At 39.8% G+C, this 15,000-nt stretch overlaps 2 non-coding genes across 2 annotated transcripts; one reads left to right on the top strand and one right to left on the bottom strand.

Annotated features, from left to right (window-relative positions):
- Positions 1–4,310: 4,310 nt before the first annotated feature.
- On the top strand, positions 4,311–4,466 carry LOC148878927 (5.8S ribosomal RNA). The gene has a single exon (XR_016106091.1). It is a non-coding gene; the product is annotated as a 5.8S ribosomal RNA (ribosomal RNA).
- A 4,594-nt stretch (positions 4,467–9,060) lies between these two features.
- LOC148878926 (small nucleolar RNA R71) lies at positions 9,061–9,166 on the bottom strand. Its single transcript, XR_016106246.1, has one exon. It is a non-coding gene; the product is annotated as a small nucleolar RNA R71 (small nucleolar RNA).
- Between the last annotated feature and the right edge of the window lie 5,834 nt (positions 9,167–15,000).

Below are 15,000 nucleotides of genomic sequence, written 5' to 3'. Positions count from 1 at the left end.
CACTCATCCAAAAAGATTTTGGTTGCATTGCTGTATTTTGTTTTACATTTATAAAAAAAAAAAAAAGATAAAGAAAATAAAGAAAATAAAAAGAAAACAATGAAAAAATTGCATGTGAGTTTTCAAATCTGAAACTCAGATTTGAAGTTTAGATCTGAGTTCAGCCAGTTGCAGGACTGCATTCTGCTAGGTTCAGATTTGAGTTCATCTGAACTCAGACCTGAACCCACTCTATTTTGATGTGAATTCGGGTAGTGACAGCACCCAATTCACAATTTGATGCATCAGACTTGCCTCATTGATGAAAATTTAAGCCATGAATGGTAAAATCAGTTATGAAGTGCATGAGAATCAGAGGCTGTATGAGTACATGATCTGAAATTTCTTTGAACTTGATGTTTTGTTATCTTTTAAATCACTTGCACCCAATCTGAATTGGTTGTATTGGTTTAGGACTAATGTTTGTGAGGTCCAAAAAGAGCTTCATATTTTTGATGTAATGGTATTCAGATCTGAATCAAGGCTGCTTTCATTATAAAATTGCAGATCTGATTTCAGGTCTGAGGCATACAAGACATTTAAGTTGGGACTTGAAAGAGAAGTCTTAAGCTCTTGGGATCAAACTTATTTCAGACCTAACTGCAACAGATTTTAGACCTACTTATTGATATTAGGTTTGGAGTTTTTGTAAGTGACTGTTCTCAAAAGTCAAGTTCTAACCAAAAAAAAAAAAAAAAAAAAAAATATCAAATAACTTTGGTAGTGTGCTGATTTCAAGAACTCTTAGACTTTTAGGCTAGTTTCAATCTTGTAAATCACTTGTTTATCACTTGCATATCAGATTCCAAGAGATATTTATATTGGCTTTTGATCTTGTTTTTTAAATTTATTTATTTATTTATTTATTTTGTTAGATAGAATTCAAACTTCTTGGCCTTGTAAGTTTCTGTTGTGTATTACAAACTGGTTAAATTATTTACATTGTTTGGAATTGTGTATAGTAGTCTTTTTATTATTTGGTTTAAATTATTTTTAGTTAGAACAAAGCTACTGATCTCCTCTTCTAGTTTGCAAGTGATTTCTAGCAGAAGAAGTTTTCCACCGACAACATATTGCAGAATTTAAGAATGATCTTCAGGGAAGTCCTCTAAATACCTCCTATTACTTGATGATGCGCTTGCTAGTTTTATTGTTACTGCCTAACACTACGAACATTGAGGACAATGTTCATCTTAAGTGTGGGGGAGTGAGCCCGAGGCTAGGGTATGGGGGTTGAAACCATGCACCTCATTCACCCCAAACACACATATGCAGGCAATGACATAACCAAAAAAAAAAAAAGACTGGAACCCCTCAAGTTCATTACTATTTATTTGATGATTATTTTTAGGAAGGAATTCAATGAGTTGAGGGAGACTGATGTACTTGTTAAGTTTTTATTCTTGTGAATGACCCAATTTGATTTATGCATGAGAAAAGGGGAGATGAATATGCTTTTCAGCATGACTAGCCCTAACTTCCTTCATGTGTATGGAAGCCCTTGATTTCATTGTTAATGGTCAAGAGAGCTAGTGCACATCTGAAGTGCTAATTCTTGAGGTTCAATAATTGCAAAGAAGGACAAAAGCCCAAATTGACTCCGCTATTTTGAGTTGAATAGTAAAACTAACAGCTCAGAACATGAGTCCTACCTCAAGTAAGTGACCAGTGTGAGATGGAGCATAAGATGCACTCACACCAAAAAAAAAAAAAAAAAAAAAAAAAAAAGAAGAAAAGAAAAGAGAGAGAAAAGTGTGAGATGGAGCATAAAATGCACACACCGAAAAAAAAAAAAAAAAAAAAAGAAAAAGGTGAGAAGGAGCATAAGATGCACTCACCCTTAGAAATAAGTAATTGTGGTGACAACCGAGGTTCAAAGGGGCACTCTAAAGTTGAACTCTCATTGAGATTTAGTTACAGATGTGAAACTTAGTGAAATTTGATTATTAACCTTGACAATTAAGGAGCTGATTTATATATGAATTAGGAGTGAAGGCTAGACTATGACGAAATTCATATTCTCCTTTCCTCGGATCTGATACATATCTTAAATGGTAATTTACAAGAATAAGAGTTGAGCACTTACAAAAGTTCCCCGACTACTCAATGCATTTCTATCTTAAAAAGTTCACCAGGTAAATGGTGAGAACAGAAGTGGGGAATGTTAAGTTTATGGCTGATGTCTTTGCTTGAGGACAAGCAAAAGCTTAAGTGTGGGGGTATTTGATGAACTTACAATTTATCTATATTTTATGAGGTTTTTGCATGAAATTTTATAATGGTTTAATTAAATTTTTGCCGTATTTTAGCTTGATTGCAAGAAAGATTTCAGGGGGAGCCAAATCAACAAAAAGAAGGCAAAAGCAAGAAAAGAAAACCCAAAAATTTATCAAGTTCAGCCCGGCCCAGCCATGAGAGCAAGAGAATTTCATTCGGCCCAAGAAGAGCAAGTGAAACTCTTTGGAAAATCCAAGGGAAGAAGCCTAGCTATGAGGAGAATTCGGCCCAGCAAGGAAGGCCCATTTTTAGCCCAAATAACAGCCTAGAGTGTAGCCCACATGAGCTCAAAAGCAAGCTAAGTTGTAGCCCAAATAGCAGCCCAAAGGGAGCTAGGGGCGGCAACTTCTAGGAGTTTCTTGAAGAGAAGGAGGGAGCACTCTAGAAGGTTCATGAGGGGTGTAATACACCCCATTCTAGAGGCTTCAAGAAGGGGCAAGAGCCCCCTTGAAAAACTATATAAGGAGGCCTCTAGGAGGGGAGAAAGTTGTTCAATTGCTTGAGAGAAAGGCTCTCCCACTCTTAGAGGTTCAGCCACCTTGAGAGAAGAGAAGAGAAGAAGGCTAGGCGCAAGGAAGAAGAAGAAGAAGGGCTGAAGGAAGTTCAAGACAAGCAAGCTAGAAGAAGAAGGTGAGTTCGAATTGAGGGATTGTGATTCAAAGATTTTTTTGTAATAAATCATTTGTAGTTTCATTCTCTTTTGATTTGAATTCAGTTTCTTAGTTATATGTTCTTTCTTCTTTCTCCTTGTTTCCATTCTTCCTTGATGTATTTCAGCTTGTAAAATTTCAGTTCAGCAATCTAATTCTTTTTGATTCATTCAAATGATCATGCATTGTACTTGAAGTTTCTTGAATAAGGGTGTGATTGCAGATCAATTCGGCCAACTAACCTTCAAAACTCAGATCTGAATTCTCAGATCTGAGATTGCAAGATCAGAATTGCTTGAAAGAGAATTCAGATCTGCAAATTTCAGATTGGGCGAATTAATCTACAGCTTGGAATTCCTAGAGTGCTTGAGAGAGACTCTAGGAATTCAGATCTACTATTCAAGAACTGAATTGAGTGCAAGGTTAGAGATAACTTGCACAATTCAGTTGGTGATCAATTCAGATTTGAATTGATGCCTTAGAAGTGTTTGAAGAAATGCATGCATGGGGATTAGATTCTTGCTAGAGATAGAAGAACCGTCACTCATGCATAGGATGAACATGCACTTGAGAGAGGCTGTTCATGACCTTGGGGGTTTCACCAAACCAAGGCTCAATCATGATTCATTCGAAAGATCCAAATTGATAGATTGCTGAATTCTGAGATTGACATTTACTGCTTACTCTTCTAACCTGAATTGAAGGCAATTGGACCAATGATTTAGATAGATTTTAATTTAGGATTTCTTAGCTTTCATTAGAGTTTTGATTTATTTGTTGATCAGATAAGAAATGTTCAATTTAGTATTGGTAATTGTTTCCTAAATCCTCGTGGGAACGATACTTCACTCACTACTTTATTACTTGAACGGCTAGTGCACTTGCTAGTGTCACAATGAGCCACACATCAGTTGACTACGTCCCTGCCCTTTGTACACACCGCTCGTCGCTCCTACCGATTGAATGGTCCGGTGAAGTGTTCGGATCGCGGCGACGTGGGCGGTTCGCCGCTCGCGACATCGCGAGAAGTCCACTGAACCTTATCTTTTAGTGGAAGGAGAAGTCGTAACAAGGTTTCTGTAGGTGAACCTGCGGAAGGATCATTGCCGATGCCTGCCCCACAGAAAGACCTGTGAACATGTGATGCCCGCAAGGGCCCACGAGGGGTGGTCTTGGGGTAGGACCTCCATGGCCATCTCTCGCTTGTTAGGGGTTGCGCTCGACACACTGTCTCATGGCCTCCTAGCTAACAACCAACTCTGGGCGCGGATGGCACCAAGGAATCTCCATGGAAGGGTGCATAATCCCAACATTGTTGGGTGTTTTGCCTCTGCATTCAAAAACGACTCTCGGCAACGGATATCTTGGCTCTCGCATAGATGAAGAACGTAGCGAAATGCGATACTTGGTGTGAATTGCAGAATCCCGTGAACCATCGAGTCTTTGAACGCAAGTTGCGCCCGAGGCCCTTGGGCCAAGGGCACGCCTGCCTGGGCGTCACGCATCGTTGCCCCTCCCTCCCTTGCCCCATTAGGTGCTGGAGAGTTGGTGCAGATGTTGGCCTCCTGTTCCGTTTTGGTGCGGTTGGCCCAAATGATGGCCCTTGACAACAAAGTGCCACGACGGGTGGTGGTTCAATCTTAGGTGGTGGAATGCTGGACGTCATGAACGTTGTGTTGTCATTGGGGTGTCGAGTGTGTGACCCGGTGAGGGATCGGTTGTTGACGGAGCCTGCCTTGCGACCCCAGGTCAGGAGGGTCCACCCGCTGAATTTAAGCATATCAATAATCGGAGGAAAAGAAACTAACAAGGATTCCCCTAGTAACGGCGAGCGAACCGGGATCAGCCCAGCTTGAGAATCGGGCGACCTCCGTCGTCCGAATTGTAGTCTGTAGAAGCATCCTTAGCAACAGACTGGGCCCAAGTCCCCTGGAAGGGGGCGCCAGAGAGGGTGAGAGCCCCGTCGTGCCCAGACCCTGTTGCACCACGAGGCACTGTCGGCGAGTCGAGTTGTTTGGGAATGCAGCCCCAATTGGGCGGTAAATTCCGTCCAAGGCTAAATACTGGCGAGAGACCGATAGCGAACAAGTACCGCGAGGGAAAGATGAAAAGGACTTTGAAAAGAGAGTCAAAGAGTGCTTGAAATTGTCGGGAGGGAAGCGGATGGGGGCCGGCGATGCTCCCCGGTCGGATGTGGAATGGTGAAAGCCGGTCCGCCACTCGGCTCGGGGAGCGGACTGATGCGGATTGCGGCAGTGCCTGATGAACCTACAATTTATCTATATTTTATGAGGTTTTTGCATGAAATTTTATGATGGTTTAATTAAATTTTGCCCTATTTTAGCTTGATTGCAAGAAAGATTTCAGGGGGAGCCAAATCAACAAAAAGAAGGCAAAAGCAAGAAAAGAAAACCCAAAATTTATCAAGTTCAGCCCGGCCCAGCCATGAGAGCAAGAGAATTTCATTCGGCCCAAGAAGAGCAAGTGAAACTCTTTGAAAAATCCAAGGGAAGAAGCCTAGCAAGAAGGAAATTTCGGCCCAGCCCATTTTTAGCCCAAATAACAGCCTAGAGTGTAGCCCACTTGAGCTCAAAAGCAAGCTAAGTTGTACCCCAAATAGCAGCCCAAAGGGAGCTAGGGGCGGCAACTCCTAGATGTTTCTTGAAGAGAAGGAGGGAGCACTCTAGACGGTTCATGAGGGGTGTAATACACCCAATTCTAGAGACTTCAAGAAAGGGCAAGAGCCCCCTTGAAAAACTATATAAGGAGGCCTCTAGGAGGGGAGAAAGTTGTTCAATTGCTTGAGAGGAAGGCTCTCCCACTCTTAGAGGTTCGGCCACCTTGAGAGAAGAGAAGAGAAGAAGGCTAGGCGCAAGGAAGAAGAAGAAGAAGGGCTGAAAGAAGTTCAAGACAAGCAAACTAGAAGAAGAAGGTGAGTTCGAATTGAGGGTTTGTGATTCAAAGATCTTTTGTAATAAATCATTTGTAGTTTCATTCTCTTTTGATTTGAATTCAGTTTCTTTGTTATATTTTCTTTCTTCTTTCTCCTTGTTTCCATTTTTCCTTGATGTATTTCAGCTTGTAAAATTTCAGTTCAGCAATCTAATTCTTTTTTATTCATTCAAATGGTCAGGAATTATACTTGAAGTTTCTTGAATAAGGGTGTTATTGTATTGTAATTCGGCCAACTAACCTTCAAAACTCAGATCTGAATTCTCAGATCTGAGATTGCAAGATCTGAATTGCTTGAAAGAGAATTCAGATCTGCAATTTTCAGATTGGCCGAATTAATCTACAGCTTGGAATTCCTAGAGTGCTTGAGAGAGACTCTAGGAATTCAGATCTACTATTCAAGAACTGAATTGAGTGCAAGGTTAGAGATAACTTGCACAATTCAGTTGGTGATCAATTCAGATTTGAATTGATGCCTTAGAAGTGTTTGAAGAAATGCATGCATGGGGATTAGATTCTTGCTAGAGATAGAAGAACCGTCACTCATGCATAGGATGAACATGCGCTAGAGAGAGGCTGTTCATGACCTTGGGGTTTCACCAAACCAAGACTCAATCATGATTTATTCGAATGATCCAAATTGATAGATTGCTGAATTCTGAGATTGACATTTACTGCTTACTCTTCTAATCTGATTTGAAGGCAATTGGGCCAATGATTTAGATAGATTTTAATTTAGGATTTCTTAGCTTTCATTAGAGTTTTGATTTATTTGTTGATCAGATAAGAAGTGTTCAATTTAGTATTGGTAATTGTTTCCTAAATCCTCGTGGGAACGATACTTCATTCTCTACTTTATTACTTGAACGGCTAGTGCACTTGCTAGTGTCACAATGAGCAACACATCAAGTTTTTGGCGCCGTTGCCAGGGATTTATAGAAGCAATATTAGGAAACACTGAGCATTCTTAATCTGGTATCATTCAGCATTGCATTCATAGTTGGTTTAATTTGCTTAACTTTACATTTTAGCTTTGAATGCAACTGCTGTACTACTGTAGTTATGTTTCTTCTTTCTTAAGTAGATTACTTTCTTTTTCTGGTTTCAGTTTCATTTTAATAAAGGCATATTTGATTTCTATTCAATCTTGGTGTTGTTCCCTTCAAAAAGAAAAAAAAAAAGAAAAAATTCACAAAAACATGAGTGTTGCAGATCTGAGTTGCATTCGGCACTCAGATCAGCAGATTTCAGATCTGCAGCACTCAGCCGAAAAGAATTGCTTGTGTTTCAGATTTTATTATTCTTTTCTTTCATTACAAAAAGAAAAAAAATATATATATAAAATGAAAAAAAAAAGAGGGGAGATCTTTTGAACAACAAGAGGAGCAATTGAGAATTCGGATCAGAACTCAGATCTGAGTTCAGATCTGAATTCTGCTACAGCAGATTTGCAACAGTTCAGATCTGAGTTCCTCTGAACTCAGACCTGAACTGATGCAATTTTGAGGGGAATTGGGTGTCATAACCACCCCAATTTACCCTAGGACACTTCTGCTACTCCTCAAAAACAATTTAGTAGCAATAACTGAAGGTAAGGCAATTGAGAATTCAGATCCGAACTCAAACTTGAGTTCAGACCTGAATTCTGCTATTGCAGAACTGTTCAGTTCAGATCTGAGTCCAGATGAACTCAGACCTGAACTGATACAAGTTTAAGGTGAATTGGGTGCCATCATCACCCCAACTCACTCTATGATAAATCTGACATACCCCAAAGGTAATTGGATAGCAAAGAATGAAAAAGAAAATTCAGATCTGAACTGATACAGATCTGAACTATAGTTGAGGACTGAACTGATACAGAGCACATTTTGGATTTTGGGTGACTTGAACATTTGCTTTATCCACTTGTAACCGAGCTACATTAGCTAAGGAGGTGTATGTTTGGATTGAATAATTGTTATGCCTCAGATATTTAAGAAAAATTAGCACTTTCCAAGTATTTCTATTAGCATTCAGATCTGTAACAGGGCTGCTATAGTACAACAGTTAGCAAACCTGATTTCAGATTTCTACAAAAGTTGTATGGACTGAATAGCTTGCAATACCAAACATTGCAGACCCAATTTTCAGGTCTTAGCAAGTGTTTGATATGCATCAGCTATACAGGTTTGAGATTCAATTGTAGAGCTTAAAATCCTTAAACCAAGCCTAACTCAGGACTGGTTTTAGTTTATTTCAGATCCTTTTAATATATTTTTCAAATCAGATCTGATTTCAGCCCTAAAGCATCACAGACTTGATTCCAACCTTAATGAATGTATATTGTAGTGTATACCAATGAGTGTGTATGAGATATACAGCTCAGATCTGAATTATTATTTGTTAATTTCTCTGGACTAAAAATACCAAAGACTTGTACATCTGAACTCAACTAATTTGGGTCTGAATTCAGATGTTGCAATTGATGGATGTAGATAAAGGAACCATGAATAAGATGATTGGTTTAAATCTGCTTTTTCAGCTTCATTTATTCATGATAGGATGTAGGTTTTTGTATTCCAATAATTCACTTTACATTTTCAGTGTGATAGGATTAGTTATTTATTTTCTTTTGTGAATATTGGCATTTTTATTTCTTTGACCTTAACAGTTTATGACAAGCAGACCTGAACTGGAAGAGATCCTTTACGACCCGGAGATTGAACGGACTCTCCGTGTCCGTTTGAGAGCTGCTAAGCAAGTCAGACAAGAAGCACAAGAAATGGCTGAACAAAGAACTATGATGGATTATGCCAAGCCCACCCTCACCGGGACTGTCTCCAGCATTCTCAGGCCAACTATTGCTGTCAATAACTTCGAAATTAAACCGGCCATAATCCAAATGATACAAAATACGGTTCAGTTTTGTGGTATGGCCCATGAGGATCCGAATGCCCATATTGCTAACTTCTTGGAAATCTGTGACACCTTCAAACACAATGGGGTAAGTGATGATGCCATCCGGCTGAGGTTATTCCCATTTTCTTTGAAGGATAAAGCCAAATCTTGGTTGAACTCATTACCGGTAGGATCTATAGCCACATGGGATGAAATGGCCAGCCGTTTTCTCTCTAAATATTTTCCCCCTTCTAAAACTGCTAAAATGAGGAATGACATCACTACTTTTTTCCAGCAAGAGGGGAATCTTTATATGAGTCATGGGAACGATACAAGGAGCTGTTAAGGAGAGTTCCTCACCATGGCCTCCCCATTTGGCTGCAAGTGCAGACTTTCTATAATGGTCTTACTGACTCAAATAAGACCATATTAGATGCTGCAGCCGGAGGATCCATCAATAATAAAACTCCTGAGGTTACCCATGCACTTATTGAGGAAATGGCAGCCAACAACAATCAATGGCATTCGGAAAGAACTCAAACTAGGAAGCAGCAAGGCTTGCATAATGTTGACACTTATACAGCACTATCTGCACAAATAGGAGCACTCAGTAAAAAAATAGATGAAATGCAGATAGCTACCATGCATGTGCTGCCTCTTAATTGTGAATTGTGTGGGGGAGGCCACATCAGTACAGACTGCCAAGTTGGCAATCAGTTCAGACCATCTACTGAACAAGTTGACTATGTCAGCAATTCGTCAAGACAGCAGGGTTACCAGAGTCACCATACTTTTCATCCAGGATGGAGGGGACATTCAAACCTGTCCTGGCCAAATCAGCATATTTCCAAGCCGTTCCACCAGACTTATCATCAGCCTGAACCAAAATCCAATTTGGAGGAACTGATGACAAAATTTATAGCAGGTGCAGAAACTAGGCTCCAGAACCAGGAAGCCTCAATCAAAAACCTGGAAAACCAAGTAGGGCAATTGGCACAATTAATCTCTTCCAGACTGCCGGGAACTCTTCCAAGCAACACTGAAGTGAATCCACGAGAGCAGGTGCAAGCTATTACCTTAAGAAGTGGAAAAGAGTTGCCTGAGGTAGAAAAGAAGAATTGGGCTGAACCCAAGGCAGAAACAAGCCTTGGAACCAGACAACAGAAGACGGAACAACCAGAAGCACAGCAAGGGATGCACCAACAACCGCAAGTTCTATTCCCTAACAGGCTGAAGCAAAAAAAATTGGAGAAGGAATTTGGTAAGTTTCTTGAAATTTTTAAAAGTTTACATATTAATATTCCTTTTGCTGATGCTTTAGCCCAGATGCCACACTATGCAAGGTTTTTGAAGGAATTATTGGCAAACAAAAGGAAACTGGGAGATGTGGCTACAGTTGCATTAAATGAGGAATGTTCAGCTATCCTTCCGAACAAGCTGCCTCAGAAACTCAAAGATCCAGGGAGTTTCACTATTCCTTGTACCATTGGCAGTTTAAAAATTGAAAAAGCTTTATGTGACCTGGGAGCTAGCATCAATTTAATGCCATATTCTATCTTCAAGAAATTGGGGTTGAATGAACCCCAACCCACTAGAGTGGCATTACAATTGGCTGATAGATCCATTAGACATCCTAGGGGGATCATAGAAGATCTGTTAGTTAAAGTTGACAAATTCATTTTTCCAGTTGATTTCATTGTGTTAGACATGCAAGAAGATGTGGAGGTCCCACTTATCCAAGGGAGACCTTTCCTGGCTACCGAGAAAGCAATGATTGATGTCCAACAAGGACAACTCAGCCTTAGGATACAAGATGAGCAGATAATTTTTAAAATGTCTAATGCTATGAAACATGCACCCTCTAGTGATGATTCTTGTTTTATGATTGATGCCATTGAATTGACAATTGATGAATGCTTCCAGGTAAGTAGAATAACTGATCCTCTTGAACTCTGCCTCCAGCAGGGAGAACTTGAAGAAGGAGAAAATGAAAAAATAAACCTCATGATAGCATACCTGAACGATAAGCCTCAATTCAAGGGAAAGGGGTTTCTTAAATTAGAGAACTTAGGCAAATTGCCTGGACCATCAGGTAAGCCATCACCCCAAGAACCCCCCACCCTTGAACTGAAGCAATTACCATCCCATTTAGAGTATGCTTTCCTTGAGGAACCATCAGATCTCCCCGTGATAATTTCCGCAACGCTGAATCCCTTACAAAGAGAAAAATTATTAAGAGTGCTGCGGGAACACAAAAATGCTATAGCTTGGAAGGTAGAAGATATCAAAGGCATTAATCCATCAATCTGCACTGACAGAATTTTGATTGAAGAGGACAGCAAGCCTTCCGTTCAGCCCCAAAGGCACCTGAACCCCAACATGAAAGAAGTGGTAAAGGCTGAAATAATTAAGTTGTTAGATGCTAGGATCATTTATCCTATTTCTGATAGTTCTTGGGTAAGCCCTGTGCAAGTTGTGCCAAAAAAGGGGGTACGACTGTTGTTCCAAATGAGAAAAATGAACTCATCCCTACTAGAACCGTTACCGGATGGCGTGTGTGTATTGACTATAGAAAATTAAATGAAGCCACCCGGAAGGACCATTTCCCTCTCCCATTTATGGATCAAATGTTGGAGAGGCTAGCCGGGCATGAGTATTATTGTTTCTTGGATGGATATTCAGGGTATAACCAGATACCAATTGCATCAGAAGATCAAGAAAAGACCACTTTTACTTGCCCATATGGAACCTTTGCATACCGAAGGATGCCCTTTGGGTTATGCAATGCCCCAGCAACCTTTCAGTGATGTATGATGTCTATATTTTCTGATATGGTTGAAAAATTTATTGAGATCTTCATGGATGATTTTTCAGTTTTTGGCTCTTCGTTTGATGCATGTTTGAATAATCTGGAACAGGTGCTTACTAGATGTAAAGAAACACATCTTGTGTTGAATTGGGAGAAATGTCATTTTATGGTGCAAGAAGGCATAGTGCTTGGACACAAGATCTCTCAAAGAGGTATAGAAGTCGACAAGGCCAAGGTGGAGGCAATTGAAAAATTGCCAACCCCAACATCTGTTTGTTCTTTGAGAAGTTTCTTAGGACATTTCAGATTCTATAGAAGGTTTATTAAAGAATTCTCAAAAATTTCCAAGCCATTATCTACCTTGTTTCAGAAAGAAGTGCCTTTTGAATTTTCAACTGAATGCCTTCATGCTTTCAACATCTTGAAAGACAAATTGATCCATGCACCTATCATGGTAGCACTAGATTGGACCCTCCCATTTGAATTGATGTGTGATGCGAGTGATTTTGCTATAGGAGCTGTTTTAGGACAAAGAATGAACAAACATTTTCAGCCAATTTACTATGCCAGCAGAACCTTGACTGGACCCCAACTCAATTACACCACCACAGAAAAGGAGCTGCTAGCAGTAATATTTGCACTTGATAAGTTTCGTTCATATCTGATATTATCCAAGGTTATTGTCCACACAGATCACTCGGCATTAAGGCACTTGCTTACCAAGCAAAACTCAAAACCAAGACTGATCAGGTGGATCCTTTTATTGCAAGAGTTAGACATTGAGATTAGAGACCTGAAGGGTGCTGCAAACCTGGCTGCTGACCATCTCTCCCGGTTGGACACGGTAAGCTCAAAAGAGGAGATAACCAGCAACATTCGAGAAGAATTTCCGGATGAGCAGTTGTACTCAATACAGAAATACTCATATCCTTGGTATGCTGATTTTGCTAATTATCTAGCTGCACAAGTCCTTCCTCCTAACCTTTCATATCAACAGAAAAAAAAATTCTTTTCTGATGTCAAATACTATCTGTGGGAGGAACCCTTTTTGCATAAATTGTGTGCAGATCAGATCATAAGGAGATGTGTCCCCGAGGAGGAGATGGAGTCGGTACTCCAATTTTGCCATGATAAAGAAGCAGGAGGTCATTTAGGAGCTAGTCGCACTGCAGCCAAGGTTTTGCAATCAGGTTTTTATTGGCCCACACTTTTCAAAGATGCCCATCGGTATGTGTCCACATGTGACAAATGCCAAAGATCGGGAAACATTTCCCGACGGAATGAAATGCCCCTTCCCAATATTTTAATCTGTGAAATCTTTGATGTTTGGGGTATAGATTTCATGGGACCTTTCCCGAATTCTTTTGGGAATAAGTACATCCTTGTTGCAGTTGACTATGTATCCAAATGGGTAGAAGCCATGGCTTTACCCACAAATGACTCTAGAAGGGTGATACACTTCCTAAAGAAGCTATTCTCCCGATTTGGCACTCCGCGAGCTATAATTAGTGATAGGGGAACTCACTTCTGCAATAGCCAATTTGAGAGGTTAATGCAGAAATATGGAATTACACATAAATTAGCTACCCCTTATCACCCTCAAACCAGTGGCCAAGTGGAGTTGGCTAACACGGAACTCAAAAGAATTCTGTAAAAGACCGTAGCATCTGCCAGAAAAGATTGGTCCATCAAATTAGATGATGCATTATGGGCATACAGAACTGCATTTAAGACACCCATTGGCATGTCCCCCTACAGATTGGTCTTTGGTAAAGCATGCCATTTACCAGTTGAATTGGAACACAAGGCCTATTGGGCTCTTAAAATCTTAAATTTTGACATTCAGGCCACAGGGGCTAAAAGGCGGTTGCAATTGAATGAATTGGATGAATTCAGACTTACCACCTATGAGAATGCCAAAGTTTATAAAGAAAGAATAAAAAACTGGCATGATAAGAACTTGCTGAGATGGGACTTTTATGTAGGCCAACAGGTATTGTTATATAATTCCCGTCTCCGCTTGTTTCCAGGTAAGCTGAGATCCAGGTGGTCTGGACCCTTTACCATTTCACAGGTTTTTCCCCATGGGGCTATAGAACTCACCCACCCGGTTCAGGGCACGTTTAAAGTAAATGGTCAGCGCCTGAAACCATATTTAATGGGCAGTACTGTACCCCTTCCATCCACTGTTTATCTAGATAACCAATAATTTCTTATGCTTGCTCATGAACAAGTTAAGAAATCTTTTTGTCATTTATCTTTTTAGAATATTAGTTAGTAAAATAAAGATCTTTTTCTCAAAATTCCAATTCTTTAAGGACTCAGTTCATCATTTTCTTTTCTTCAGTTTGCTCTAGCAAGTGTGACTCCCTAACACTAGGAACATTGAGGACAATGTTCATCTCAAGTGTGGGGGAGTGAGCTCGAGGTTAGGGTATGGGGGCTGAAACCATGCACCTCATTCACCCCAACACACATATGCAAGCAATGACATAACCAAAAAAAAAAAAAAAAAGGACTGGAACCCCTCAAGTTCATTACTATTTATTTGATGATTTTTAAGAAGGAATTCAATGAGTTGAGGGAGACTGATGTACTTGTTAAGTTTTTATTCTTGTGAACGACCCAATTTGATATATGCATAAGAAAAGGGGAGCTGAATATGGTTTTCAGCATGACTAGCCCTAACTTCCTTCATGTGTATGGAAGCCCTTGATTTCATTGTTAATGGTCAAGAAAGCTAGTGCACATCTGAAGTGCTGATTCTTGAGGTTCAAAAGCCCAAATTGACTCCGCTATTTTGAGCTGAATTGTAAAACTAGCAGCTCAGAACATGAGTCCTACCTCAAGCAAGTGACCAGTGTGAGATGGAGCATAAGATGCACTCACACCAAAAACCAAAAAAAAAAAAAAAAAAAAAAAGGAAAAGGGTGAGATGGAGCATAAGATGCACTCACCCCTAGAATTAAGAAATTGTGGTGATAGCAGAGGTTCAAAGGGGCACTCTAAAGTTGAACTCTCATTGAGATTTAGTTACAGATGTGAAACTTAGTGAAATTTGATTATTAACCTTGACAATTAAGGAGCTGATTTATATATGAATTAGGAGTGAAGGCTAGACTATGATGAAATTCATATTCTCCTTTCCTTGGATCTGATACATATCTTAAATGGTAATTTACAAGAACAGAAGGGGGGAATGTTAAGTTTATGGCTGATGTCTTTGCTTGAGGACAAGAAAAAGCTTAAGTGTGGGGGTATTTGATGAAATTACAATTTATCTAAATTTTATGAGGTTTTTGCATGAAATTTTATGATGGTTTAATTAAATTTTGCCCTATTTTAGCTTGATTGCAAGAAAGATTTCAGGGGGAGCCAAATCAACAAAAAGAA

Source organism: Nelumbo lutea, chromosome 1 (genome assembly GCF_056320005.1).
Source record: "Nelumbo lutea isolate HS-2025 chromosome 1, American lotus-T2T, whole genome shotgun sequence".
NCBI lineage: Eukaryota > Viridiplantae > Streptophyta > Magnoliopsida > Proteales > Nelumbonaceae > Nelumbo > Nelumbo lutea.
The sequence above is the reverse complement of the archived record's forward strand: the minus strand, read 5'-3'. Positions and strand labels throughout refer to the sequence as shown.